The 14,108-nt window shown below is 46.5% G+C and overlaps 1 protein-coding gene across 2 annotated transcripts in view; it reads left to right on the plus strand.

Annotated features, from left to right (window-relative positions):
* Positions 1–14,108, plus strand: part of KCNG2 (potassium voltage-gated channel modifier subfamily G member 2) — a 61,611-nt gene that overhangs the window by 16,693 nt on the left and 30,810 nt on the right. The window contains exons 1-2 of one of the 2 annotated variants that reach the window (XM_056333188.1): positions 341–4,952; positions 5,639–5,791. The exons of the other annotated variant lie outside the window; for it this stretch is intronic. The gene's annotated coding sequence lies outside the window, so the exon portion shown is untranslated. Of the gene's footprint in view, positions 1–340; positions 4,953–5,638; positions 5,792–14,108 lie in introns of those variants that run through there. 2 annotated transcript variants of the gene reach the window in all.

Raw genomic sequence — 14,108 nt, forward strand, 5'->3', positions numbered from 1 at the left:
GTTTTAGGACAGTGTGACAAACACACAATAGATACCCAGGCATTCTGAAATGGCTACTCATTAATGTGTGACACCTGTACGTACGTTACGGAAAGCAGCTTGCTCTACTGTCATGGGCTGGTGAGTTCAGGGATGCCAGTTTTCCTTTCACTGTAACAAATCCCCAGTTGCCTTAGGTCAGCGAGAATGCAGAGTATACATGAAACAGAGGCAAGGGGCCAAAAGCCTGAGATCCTCACCTATGTATTACAGAAAGGGATCGGTGTAGCTTTACCTTTTTTCTTTTTTTTCTATAGCTGGGCTTTGGTTTTGTATAAATATAATGAATAGTAGGTTTTCCAGGGTTTGGAGGAAACCAGCGTTGTTGTGTTGTGGGTCCTGGAGACTGCAGTTTTGTTTAAAATCCTTCTGCCTCACTGTACCTGCCCTGGATTGTGAAGGCTATTTCTGATTTTTAGACGACAAGTTTTATCCAGCCGCAGAAGCAGTAACACCGACTGGCAGGGTTTGACCCTGTCACTGGCTTCTCTTGGGCTGTCGGTCCCTGTGCGTGCCTTGGGAGGGCTGTGTGGTGCCCTGAAAGGAGAGCCACAGCCCTGCCATTGGCAAGGTTTGCCACAATGCCATGATGTGACCAAGGTATCTTCCCTCCAAAAATAAGGAATAATATGCTCTGTTCTTCAGCTTAGATACACATTCGTAGTTACAGATATGCACATAGGTATTTCCAGCTGGTTGTCATGACCCTTGTGTGAGCAGACCCCTGACCAGGCTATGGACATCAGAAATGTGCACACGCAGGCTGCAAAACCAGTATCTGCAGGCATCACATGTAGCCTGGGAGTTAAGGAGTTATGCTCCATAATACAAATGTGTTCAGCTGGGATAAAACAAGAAGCATTCAGTAATAAATATAGCTGCCTAATGTGGATCTTACGGAAAGCTTCTTCCAGAATAGCGCTTAACTTTAATTACTGAGCGTTTCAGGTTTACTTGCACCCCAGCACAGCAGAAATCCATTGATTTTTATTTTTTTTAAACGGCACTTCTGCTGTTTCAGTGAGTACCTTATCTCCATGGAGAAATCAGTCGATACGCAGTGCTGACTTCTGATGTGAGAGTGCCATACTTTAAAAAGTTATGAATATGGAGGATCTTTTGTTGCTTTGAAGAAATTAAAAATAAATCCCCACAGACTGCGTGTGCAGAGATTTTCAAAACACCCAAAGTTTTTGTTGCTCAAAGATGAGCATCCCATGCTCTTTTAGATGTACTGGCACATCTTGTTTGGCATCCAGCTGTTGTTCCACATCTGCCATCCTCGGCTACCCCAGGGTGTCTCAGGTTGCACGGGGTGCCCCTGTGCAGGCACCAGCTTCCAGCTCCTCGCTGCTGGTGGCTGCCAGTGGGAGCTGGTGGCTGCCCTGGGGGGTTCCCTGGCCCTCACGCCACAGAGGGCTCTGGCTGGAGACCCACAAGCGTCTCACGTCTCACATCTTATGTCTGTCGTTTCTCTGCCTGTTCGGGGGAATATATATATATATATATGTATGTGTATACATAGGTATATACTTATATATGTGTAGCATATTTGGGGGGGGAGGAACTGAAAATTTTGTAGCGGATTATTTACATATATTTATGTATATTTAGGCATGAGCTTAGTACCAGTTATGCATTTACTTGGCAATGGTTTTCTTGGGTGATATAGCAGACTAGGGTCCTGATTCTGAGAGAGGCAGAGGGCTTCTTACAAGCTGCTTGGCACTTGCTGACTTACATGAAAAGCACAGGGATTCAGCATATGCTTGGATTAGGCTCTAAAATAATGAAGTGTCTGCTTCGTACTATATTCGTCTCTATTCAAAGCCTTTCATCCTTCACTTCTCCTCTTCCTTCACAGGGTTTCAGGAAATTACATGTTTCTTTTTGGTTTATTAGTTGTTATAAGCATAAATCCACCATGTGATCTTAGTTCACTGTCATATTTTATCAGAAAATGGTGCAGTTTACATTTCTTAGTTGACCGCAAGAGGTTTACCTAAGTGCTCTCTTTCTGTAAACCCATCTGTGTTTGCTCTGGCCTCATAATTATTTCTAGGTCATTCTAGATCATGAAGCTATCCTTTACAGCCACAAAAACGTCCCTGTAATGACTACAGAGACAGAAATTCATATTATGAACTGGACTGACTGTATAGCACCAGTAGGATCTTCCCAGTTCTGTCTGGCCAGCCTTCCCGGGGTGCCCTCTGCTCCAGCCCCTCCGAAGCCAGAGGACCGACCTCCCTAGGAGCCAGCTTCCCAAGCCCCTTCAGTTCCTGCTGACTCAGCTGAAGCTGGGACTTGTGCAGTGCGGTGGTACACAGCTGCACGGGGCTTCTGACGTGGAGGGGGGCCTCAGGTTCCTGGCAGGGTGCAGAAGTATTCAGCAGCCAAATGGTTATTGCATGTAATTGCATGGGACTGAGTTTGGAGAGCAAATGTCCTTGTTGGGAAGGGGACTGAATGAACTGGAGAGCAGCTGCTTGATCAGAGCTGGAGCTAAATGGTTCTGTGTCAGAGTGAGCTACTGAGACTGAATGCATTAAATAAAATGAGGTCATTTAAAGTGTAAAATAAATAATACAAAAAGAATTATGCAGTACAAATCAGATTACATGCTTTCCTTTCAAGCATCCCCATTAAGTATCTGTTATCTACTTATTTACTGATCTTTATTCAGATTTTTAGATGCTGATATCCATGTTTACTTTTTACTTGATGAGCAAGCAAACGGGATATGAATTCATATTTTATGAGATGTTATTTATTGAAAACTTTCAGGAGGAGAGAGAATGAAAGTTATTTTTGTGCATGTTTCTTCTAATGGCTCTTGTGTGTTAACAGTAGAGGCTGATTGTTAGCAAGACTACAATAATAAAATAATGAAGTTTTGTTTGGAAGTAATGCTCCTAGGATAAGTAAAATGGAGGTGGCTAAATCTCAGCTGTTCTGTTGTATCACAAACATCGCAGAGCTGTGGAGCACATTAGAAGCGTTTCTAAGGCGCACTGCTTCTCAGTGCTGTCACTGTGGAGGGAGAGGAAAGGGTCTTGGTAGGGACCAGGCTCCAGACCCTTCGGTGGACAGGACATACCTACTTCCCAAAGTACAGGCTTGACACTGAGCTGGAGCCTAGCTTTTTATTAGTGCCTGTGACTCTCCATTCTCACGTAGCCAAACATGAAGCTTTTTTCCCCCCTGACCATGCTGGTAACTCAGTGCTCCAGCAGCCATGGCCCGATGTGTTAGACCAGCTTACTCCTCATCGGAGCACCTTCTAGGGAGCCTCCTTTGGCAGTCAGGCACTGTAGTCTGAAAGAGAGGTGCAAAATCATTCCTGCACTTGGCAGTCTCCAGCTTCTTTGAGAGCCTGTCGGAGCTTCTGGCAGCAGGAGAAAATCAGAGCAGCTTTCCGTTGCTGGAAGTGAGAGAGCACACGTGGCCCCGTAGCTGTGCGATGTGCGGGCTGGCTGCTGTGCTGGCCTCTTGGGTAAGGGTGTAACGGAGAAGCAGCAGGCATCGTGGAGCGGTGGAGCGGGAAGGGGGAACTTACAGAAGCAACTTCTTCAGCCCTGCTGTCCCAGAGCACCATGTTGGTCACCCTCTTTTTTTCCCTTGTTGCCCTTTGTAGATCTGGTTGTGAGCAGAGTTGTCAGGGCAGGCACTTGGAGCGACAGTCCCGCATGGGTATGCAGCATAATCCAGGTGCAGTGTAAACTGGTTTGTGTGGTTATACTGCTTTTGCTGATGTGAAAGCCTGTTCACATGTCTCCATAGTTCTGTAGAGACAAGCTAGTTATGTGGTGCTGTGCGGTACGGACAATGCAGTGGGAATTCAGAACCAAGTGAAAAAGCTGCTCCACTGGCAACCCTGAACGAGCCCTGCGTGCTGTAGCGAAGTCTAAACACCTCCTGAACAAAGCCCTTGGCTGGGGTAATTACCTCCTAATTTTCTGTCCTTAACTCATGAGTACTGCAGATGGTGCAGCCTGTGGACTCCTCATGGGAGGGGAAGGCTGGGTGGCAATGAACTGGAGTAGCTTGAAATTCCTGGTCGTCTTTCTGATGGTAATAAGATTTAAAGCATGACAATGTAGGGAAAGAAACCAGCAGCCTGGCGTGTGCCAGAGATACTGGGATCTGGCAGAATGATTTATTGTTTATAACACTTGCAGAATAATATGTGCTTTATGAGTAACAACATGTCCATTTGCAGCATGAAAATAACTGCTCAGAAACAAAACCCTGTCAGCAGTAGTGGCGCTGTAAAATGAGCTCCATAGCTGCATTTTATCCCGGTGTTTCTGTGTGTCTCCTGCTGTTGCAGGTAGGGCGGTGGTTCTGGCAGAAGCTGAAGGAGCTCTGAACAGAGAGATTTCTCGCGGAGAACAGGAGCTGTTCATTTGCTGGCCCCGTCACAAAAGCAAGTATTAAATAAATAACTGCCCTGAGCATCATGCAAAGGCCTGGATTGTTTTCTTGATGTTGTTTTCGTACCTGCCTTCGTTGACCCAAGAACTCACCTCGTTCAGTGGTTCATATAAACTTGTTAGGTCAAAAACCTCTGGGCAGGAGGGACTGTTGTTAGGACTGGGCTTCCTATGTTTCTGTCACTGAAGCAGTTTGCTGGAAGCGTTCTGTCAGCACGTGTGTTCGTGGCACCTGGTCTACCAATGTTCTCCAACAAGGTGTCAGCAACATGTTTTCATCTGTTGCACACATGATTCATTAGCCTGTCAGCCTACCTCTTGTTTCTGTTCCAGTGTTTTTGAAAGGGGAGGTGATTTTTGAATGAGTCAGCACAATTGTTGAAGCTATTAGACATAACTGGATCAGTCATATTTTACTTGATTTTTAAAGCCATCATCTTCACAGTGGAATCCATTCATTCCCACTGCATTGTGCAGGTAAGTCCACTGAAAGTACAAATTTATAGAGAACAAGGTCTTAGAAATGCTAACACCCTGGCTCTGTGAGCCTTGTGAGCCATCTGAAATAATTGCATTAGAGAAAATATAAAGTTTTCTAATCCTTTTGGTTTATTATTAAACATTAAAACTGAATTCTGATAACATTTATCAGATGATCCTTTAAGTGAGCAAGCGTGTTTAGTGAACACAGAAGTTTCTCTAGGGAGCAGAGCAATGACAGTTCAGTGTAGGGGGAACTGGGTTGCTGGTGAGAGGAATTAACAGAGGTGCCTGAGACTATTATGGGTCGTTTTCATCCTTTTCTATAGCAAGGCAGGAATGGGGAAACATACCTGTAACCCTGAACTGCAAAAGGCCTCTGCTGTTGCCTGTCTGAGGGAAAAAATCAAACCATCTCCTGCCTTTGCAGGAGCCAAAAGCATCAATGTTCCCACCCAGAAGTTCTGGCTTTGTCCTGTCAGGCTTTGTTGGGAAGGCTGACGTTCCACCACAGGCATCCATCTAGGAGGAATTCAGACTAGAAAATGTCGTGAAATTGACATTTCAAAATGGAATTTTGTGTTAAAATTAATAAAAATACATGAGGGGTACTATCCTTGTTATAGTATTAATTTTCGTATTTAATTCAGAGAAAAAAATAATTTTTTTTAATTTACTTCAAGCTGCTGCAGTGTTTCCAGCTCACCACACCTGAAAGCTGCAAAATGGGGATGTTCCCGGGTACAGACTGCACAGAACGGAGATGAAGGTCTCTGGGAGCTTCCTGCACCGGGCAGCCCTGCTGGTTCATTGTGGAAATGGAACTGGTGTACAGGGTGAGATCTGAAGCGCCTCCTCATTTAAAACCACGACGGGAGGACGGGGCTCTTGAAATATGCCCACAGCGGGAAGGAGGGGCAGTGCTCATTGCGGCAGCAGCGGTTATTTGTCGTTTGTCATTATCCCAGCGCTCCATGAGTGGCATCATCCTACAGAGTTAAAACTCCACTCTCATTGAAGGTCACTTCATCCAAGGGTTCTGGAACTGCAGCCTTATGTATGTCGTACTGAAATGTGCATGTGTCCCTATGGGCACAGGGGGGGTTACTGGGACAAACAAGGCAGAACCAGCAGTGAGCTCTGCAGGCGGGGGGGGGTCTCACCCAGGGGTTTTGACGTTGACAAGGTTCAGCTAGTGCACACGTGCAGCATATGAGCCTGCGGATCTCAAGGTTGAAATAATGATTTACTAGTGTACCAGTGGTTTCAACTGCATGAAATTTTACTCGCCTAGTACATGGGGTCCATTTCCTCGAAGGGCAGTGCTGCTGTTAGGGGTATGTGCCTAGCACAGGTGGCTGGACTGGTGTAGGCACAACCTGCCAAGCTGCAGGGGCTTCTGCCTGGCTGCCCTGCTTCTCAGCTGGCTTCCTTAAACTGGTGTTTAGTAGAACTTGTACCTGCCGTGTGTTCCGTGGGTGTTGGCTTTGACTTCATCAGCTGCTGAGTGGTTGGACAGCATCTAACTCAAGTCTTCATTTGTTGCCGCTTTTTCTTGGAGCAGGAGGAGGTTTAATCTGTGCACAGCAGAAGATGTAGAAAATACTCGTGTTTTCACAAGTTGCTCGAGAATGATTGATGGGAAAGAAGTGTGAGAGGGAGGCAAAGGGGAGAGGGGTTGGTACAGTGTAGAGGATAAAAAGAGATGGTATGGAGGGGATAGGAAAACTAGGAAAGCTTCAGTCAAGTCAAGGACATAAGACAGGGTCAACATGTGGATGAGTTGGGGCAAGTGGCAGAGCTCCCTTGGCAGCTCCAGCTTCTTCTTTTCCTTGTGGACTGGGATCTGGCAGGCCTTGTCTGCCTGAAGCTGTTTGAATTCCCTTCCAGCTCCCCAAAGAGCACAGGATTTTCTTGAGAGTCTGCCTACTCCTTTCATCCTTCCTCCCTTTTTTAAAAGTGTGTTCAAAGGTTCCCTGCTCTTTCAGCCATGTTCTGGAGGAGGGAAGGGCTTACCGTTTGGTGGCATTTCATTGTTCTACTAAGCACATTTGCATCTGGGAACCTTCTTCCAGTCCTGACTTCTTCCCAGCTTTGACATGAGTCAGTGCAGACCTAGTGCTCCTGGATAGGGAGTCAAGACCCAGCGTTTTAGCAGCATGCTTCCAAACACGCAATGCAGAGACGGGAGCAGGTGCTGAGAGTGAGCACACATGCTGCCTTACCAGCGCACCAGAGTGCTGGCACAGGAGAGCAGGTGGGAGGTCCCAGGGTCTGTGGCTGTCAGGCAGATGGGATCGTTTCCATAGCGAGTTGTCGTTCAGCAGAGCAGAGCACTGGGGTGAATGGGCTGCTTGAGTAGGACCCCAGTGGCAGATATGTCAAATGTCAAGTGTCTTCCCAAGGCTTCAAGTTATCTTCTTTTCTGCCGCGTTTCTGCTTTCTCTTCCCCTCTGACAATGCCTGCCTCTTCTTTTGATCCTACTGGCTACAGATGTAATGGGAACTGTTTCGGTGGTAGCTTTTGTGCCCCTGAAGCTGAATGATTCCTGCTGCAGAACTAGATCACTTGGTCTACTACAGTCCTTTTTGTAGTGTCCATAATAAAAGTTGCCTGCACCTGGGCTTGAATTAAAAGCTGAGGCTATTGGGACAAGTTCTCCATGGGATCTTTATGCTGTATATAGGAATGAGAATTAAGAAAGCAGACCAAGCCATAGAGGCGACAACTGGAAAATGACTTCCCCAAAATCAAGTTTCTGAACATGTAAGCTGAGAGTTTGCTTCTCACTGACTAAATACAAACTGATCATTCTAATCTTAGGCTGCTGAAATAATGTGTCTGAAATCAGAAAGTGTGTCTACCTCCACAGGACAGTAGAAACCATTTGTGTATTGTAATGTTTTGACATCAAAATGAAGACTTACCATAATCACCTTTTGGTTTTGTTTTACTTTCTCTGTTTCTTTTCCATCTGACCTATGCTTGAATCGTATGTGGTATTCCTCTTCCACTCTTCTCACTGTCTTTTCTCTAGCCTGTGTTCTGTTCTGCCTGTGCTCCTCTGCATTCATAGCGGTCAGAGAAATGCGAGCAGCAGGACTGCAGTCCCTTTGCCTCATCAATCCCCACTTCTCTTCCCTCTTCTCTGCGTTGCAGGGAGCTTGATGCAATAGCAAGAGCAAGCTGTGAGCCGTGTTACCGTGGGGTGGGGTTGGAACAGCTCTGTGCCATCCCTGTCTTGCCCATTTTGTTTCTGTGCTGATTAGACACCCTGCTGAAAGGGCTGAATTTGAAAAGTTTACAGTGTCTTAAAATTTGGAGTGCTTTGACAGTGTATTTCAGTGACAAGAAATGACTGTGTCCTAAGCAATAAAAAACTAGTAGAACCTGCAAAGATCAGGCAGAAAAGTTTTTCTCCACAGAATTATTATTACTTTCTGTAAAAAAACAGAGCACAGTGTTCAATCAGTGTTTTGTTTAGCTGTGTCAACCCTCATATATGTGTAAAATATGCTTGCATCATCAGTTCATATTTCGTGAATATTTGGACAGAGACACCAGATACTCACCGAGTGGGGGGCTGAGACGACAGACTTCAGACGAGGAGCTGTGCTTTAACTGGAGCCTGAGGTGATGAGGTTGTACACGGAGCTTTGTTTGATCCAGCTCTGTTAACTGCAACCATGGATTAAGTAGACAGTCTTAAGAGTCTAAAATTAAAAGGTGTTCTATGCAATGATGTTAATAATTAACTAAAATTATGTTGAATTCAAAGGTAGACTTGTGTTTAAACAGAGATGGGAATATTTTTGAGGTCAATGCACAACTGACGTATGAAACACACAAAAGCAAGAACATCATCTGCAAGAAAGCAATGAAGATGCATAAACCCCAGTGTTAACTAATTAAAGCTAAAAAAAAGAGCAAGATGCATCTGTATACAATTTATCTTCTCTGCAAAGGATTTAATGCAGAAGTTAAAAAGCCTCGATCTGTTTCTAAAACCTGCGAGCACTTGAAAAGAAGCATTTATTCATAGAATCATTTAGATTGGAAAAGATCTTTAAGACCGTTGAGTCCAACCATAAACCTAGCACTGCCAAGTCCACCACTAAACCATTTCCCAAAGGGCTGTCTCCTAAATACCCCCAGGGATGGTGACTCCCCTCATCCCTGGGCAGCCTGTGCCAATGCTTGACAACCCTTGTGGTAAGGAAATTTTTTCCTAATACCCAACCTAAACTTCCCCTGGCACAACTTGAGGCCATTTCCTCTTGTTGTATTTGAACATGTATATTTAACAACCATTCATACCAACCTGTGAGTGGCCCTGAAAGAGACACAAGGCAGGTACACCCATCCATTTCTTAAGAAAAGTGCCGCAGCAAATCATCATAAACATCTGAGTGTGAAACTGGGCCAAGAGTAGCATCACGCAGCCGAACCCTCTTATTTCCAGTCAAATCCAGTTGCCATGTTTTGTACTAAATGAAGCATATTAATCATCTGGGTGGGAAGCTGCTAAGTATAGAATTGGAGAAATCAGTAGGATAGATCAGAAATAAAAGATACTGCTATCAGTGTCAGCGAGGGAGCAGAGCTCATGCTAAAAACTGCTTTTCCCCCTGCAGTGATCTGTAGATCCACCAGAACACCTGAATGTTAATTCTGGGATTTGAAAGACACCATAACTCATTTGGGTTTTCACTCTTCCAGAATTTTGGCAACAGACATGAGACAATCTGTTTAATTTCCTGGGTGAGAGGAGTAAATAATGCTGCTTTAACATACTACACAGTCTGTCACTTTTGCGTTTGGTGATGCCGTTCACGTTGTACCTTGGGCCAGCTGTGGGCGCGCAATCTTGATTGGCGCAGGTATATAAAAAACTGGGGTTTGATGGTTGGTTATTCCAAAATACAGCAGTGTAAGGGCAGGGAAGGAAATGTGTCAGACTGGCAACTAATATCATAAAGTTTAGTACCTTATCTGAGCCTCTTAGACAGGATGCTAAAAGGATTAATCGTTACGGCTCCTAAAATTAAGCCTGTGTATGACCCAGGGAAGGATAAGAAACATCTCCATATTGTGGCTGCTGGTTGTGGCCAAAGTTACCTTGTTAGCAGGGTCCAGTCCCTGGCTAAGCGAGTGCAGACCAAACATGTTTTAATTTTAGGCTCTTGAGGCTGTGTACTTGTCCATGGTTGCAGTTAACGGGAACTGGATCAAGCACATCTCCACACGCAAGCTCCTGACCTCGGGCCCTGGGAAGTGCTGCTCCTGAGCTGAGCCCATTCCCTGCAGCCCCTCGCCCACCCGGTGCCTCTCTGCGCCTCTGTGCCAGTGTTTGGCAAATAACTACAGGGGAGGAAAGCACAGCTGAGATAAACGTGTGGTTTTCTTGTAACCAGGTGAGGGTTAATACACCTAAATAAATAAAACGTGGCTTGAGCACAGTGCTCTGGTTCCTACCTTATGTAATAATAGTTCTGTGGAGAAAAACTTTTCTGCCTCATCCTTGTAGGATCTGCCTAAACCTGGCAGGCTCTGCTAGTTTTCTGTTGCTGGGAACACAGACAGTTCTCTATAGTGAAATGCACTGTGAAAGCACGCTATGTTTTAGGACATTTGTGACATCTTGAAGCTCGCCAGGTTGCTCGGAACGCGGGAATGCTGTGGGCATGCAGCAGCATGTGGTGCCACCCCTGCCTGCCCTGCAGCTGGCGTGGCCGCATCCATCCGCCGGGCGGCTGGGCGTGCAGGTAGCTTCGCAGAAACAGGGGCAGAGCACAAAGCTAAATGGGCGCTGAAAGCTTGTGGAAGTGCAGAAATAGGTTGGTTTGTGCTGTGGGGAGACAGGTAAAGATCCTGTGCCTTCAGGTGATTAGTTGGACCAAATCTCTGATTTCATAAAGATGTTGCAGTGTTAATACTTTCACTGTACTGCTCTGACAAGTGTGTAACGTCGGATAACTCTCAATCTGTCTAGTGGAGACAAACAGCGATGGATGCATGTCAGAATAATTAGCGTTGAGTCAAGTTAATTTGATTTGTTCATTTAACAAATTGAATTGTTTCAGCTAATTACATAGTGTGGCATAAATGCAATGAGGGATGTTCAGAGAAGAAAACCATCCCTTTTTCCCTCCACTAAATTAATGAAACTATTAAGGCAAACATGCAGTCAGAGTATACAAACAGTGTCCAGTGTCACATGCCGAGTTGTGCGGCCTCCCTTACGCCAGGGCTCTTCCAGGGCTCCCTGCTGCACCAGCCAGCGCAGCGTCCTCCAGGCTCTCTGGAAATACCTGTCCCAGCTGTCCTGCGCCCCGAGCAGCCTGCCTTTCCCTCCGAGGTGGCACATCCCGGCTAGGCAGGCAGGTGAGGTGCACCCCTGCCCCTGTAGCTGAGGAGGAAAAGCCCAGAAGGAAGGACTGTTGAAAATTCTAGCGTCTTTCCAACTTCTTGGACTATCGTCTTTTCTAAGCGGGAATGATGGTGGCTTAACACATTAGGGATATTAAAGTTTACTGATAATAAATACAGAAATATGTGAAATTCATCTTCTTGGGGTTACACAGAAAATACCCTGAGTGAAATCAACCTGGACTCTCTGTACTTTGCAGTGTGTCCTTTTGGAGATTATAGCAGTTCTACTCTGTTCTAATTGTCATTTGTTCATGGGTTTGGGTTTTTTCTTGAACATTTTGAGATTGAAGCTGGCAACATGTAGCAAACAAGATGTATTTACATATCTTCATGATTTTTAAAATCTAGACTCTTCAAAATTACTTTCAGCAGTGATTCCTTTACTTCAGAAAGCTTGCAGAAGAATGCTTTGATGCTTCTGGTTTAACCAGTTACTTCATCTCACTTTCATTCCTCATGAAACACTTTCACGACATAGAAGTACCAAAGCAACAGGGAGAGTTCAGCCCCCTGTTGTGCTTGGTGGGGCACTAATATGCTTAGAAAACTTGAAACAAAAATCTGAAGCAAAATGTGAGAGAAATACTGTCTGTATCTTCGTATAATGATTCTTTAGCAGAGATTGGCGCACTGAGTTAGAAAGTCTTGGATCTGTATAGCGTGGTTGACCTCTTCCTTATTTTGTGTCCAAGTTGTAGTCCCTGTCAGCCTCACTGCACATGCCTTGCTGTGTTCTTTGGTTCCGCTTGGGCACACGTTGAATGGTTCCCTTAGCAAGGGGATTTGACATAGACATGACATGGTTGCCAGAGGTAGCGTAATACAGCCTTTGCAGTTCTGAGTGCTCTGTCTGCATGGGGAAGCATCAGGCCGTGTAGCGGTGCCAGTGTCAGGTCTCAGTGTGTCAACCCGGGGGCGAGAGGCAGCAGCGCTGGGTGCGGCGGTGCCCGGTGGGCCCTGTCGGGGCCGCCCCTGGAGCCCTGGGCTCAGCTCTGGGCCCCTCGCTGCCAGAGGGACGCTGAGGGGCTGGAGCGTGTCCAGAGCCGGGCAGGGGCTGGGGAAGGGGCTGGGGCACAGGCTGAGGGGGGAGGCAGCCTGGAGAGGAGGGGGCTCGGGGGGGCCCTGATGGCTCCCTACAGCTGCCTGACAGGGGGCTGTGGGCAGGGGGTCGGTCTCTGCTCCCAGGGAAGGAGCGACAGGAGCAGAGGGAACGGCCTCGAGCTGCGCCAGGGCAGGGTTAGGGTGGGGGTGAGGGGACATTTCTTCCCTGGAAGGGTGGTCAGGCACCGGCACAGGCTGCCCGGGGAGGGGGCACCGGCACTGGGGGTGTTTCAGCGACGCGTAGATGTGGTGCTTGGGGACAGGGTTTGGTGGTGGCCTTGGCAGTGCTGGGTTAACTGTTGGGCTCAATGGTCTTAAAAGTCTTTTCCAATCTAGATGATTCCATTATAATGAGTATGTAGGGAGCCATATTAGTCTTCAGTGTGGACAAACTCAGAAGCCAATTCCCCCAAACTGGGCAAAGAGTCTGCTTTCTTGCTAAGCTGTGTCTGGTTTATTGTTTCCATATCCTCCTGGTCTCATTTTCCATTTTTAAATCCATATATTGGTTGCACCCCATCTTTTCTGCACTGTGTACGCCTCATGGGCTGGTGCTCTCCTCCCCTCTTCCTGTTTCCACAGTGCCTGTCAGGGACTAGTATCTGTGAGTCCAGGTTCTACTGGAATGTAGCAAGTACAAGAGTAACCTGGACCTCCTGAACCTTTCCGTCCAGAGCGTTAGCTGTAATGCTACCAAACGTATGGTCAATTGCATGTGTAAGCTTTACTACTAAAATAATTGCGTGCGTTGTAAAATACAGTGTCATGGTGAGAAGTGGGAATTGCTTTGGTCCTAGGCAGCAATGTCAGGTTCCAGCACGTCTCCAACTGGAAATGGCTGAGCGCTGTAGAGTGGATTCACTGACTCAACTCTAGCTGGACTTGACGGAAAACATCTTGTGGTTACCCTAATCTATCTTTCGTGTCTGTTGCTTGAAATTACTACACAATAACCAGTTCTCTGTCGAAGTGTTTCATTTCACAAAGAAAATCTTAAAACATTAATTACTAAAATGTCTCATGGCTTCCTCTTGCTACCATGGTACAAGCGTAAACCTTCGGTACTTTGTAACTTACAGCAGCAGTTAAAAAGAGGCTGTTCACAAAATCACAGGGCAGTTCAGGTAGGAAGGGACCTCCAAAGTTCATCTGCTTTAACCCCCACTGCTCAAAGCAGCATCAGCTAGAGCCAGTTATTCAGGACTGTGTTGGGTTTTGAATATCCCCAGGGATGGAAATGACCTCTCCTGGGATCCCGTTCCAGTGTTGGATTGCCCTCATAGCACCAGTTTCTTCTGTGCAACTGTGCACAGACCTTCAAATTCTTCCCCTGTGCTCCCTGGCTGCCTGCATTAGTGTGCGGGTGCTTCAGAGGCACCTAGTCGTGATGCTTTCCCAGCAAAGGAATGAGCACCCTGCCCGTGACGCTTCCCTGTAGGCATACCCTCATTTATACACAGACATTAGATGCGGTCACTCTTCAGCCCTCTACTGCTCACGGGGTCTCTCCTGGCCATGTGACCCCCCACCAGCTCCACCGCTTCTGCCCCATCGTCACAATTTCCAAGCTCTCCTCACCAGGCTGGCCAGCCTGTTGGCAGGGGTGTTTTTGCCACATT

This window comes from Falco biarmicus, chromosome 3 (assembly GCF_023638135.1).
Source record: "Falco biarmicus isolate bFalBia1 chromosome 3, bFalBia1.pri, whole genome shotgun sequence".
NCBI classification, from domain to species: domain Eukaryota; kingdom Metazoa; phylum Chordata; class Aves; order Falconiformes; family Falconidae; genus Falco; species Falco biarmicus.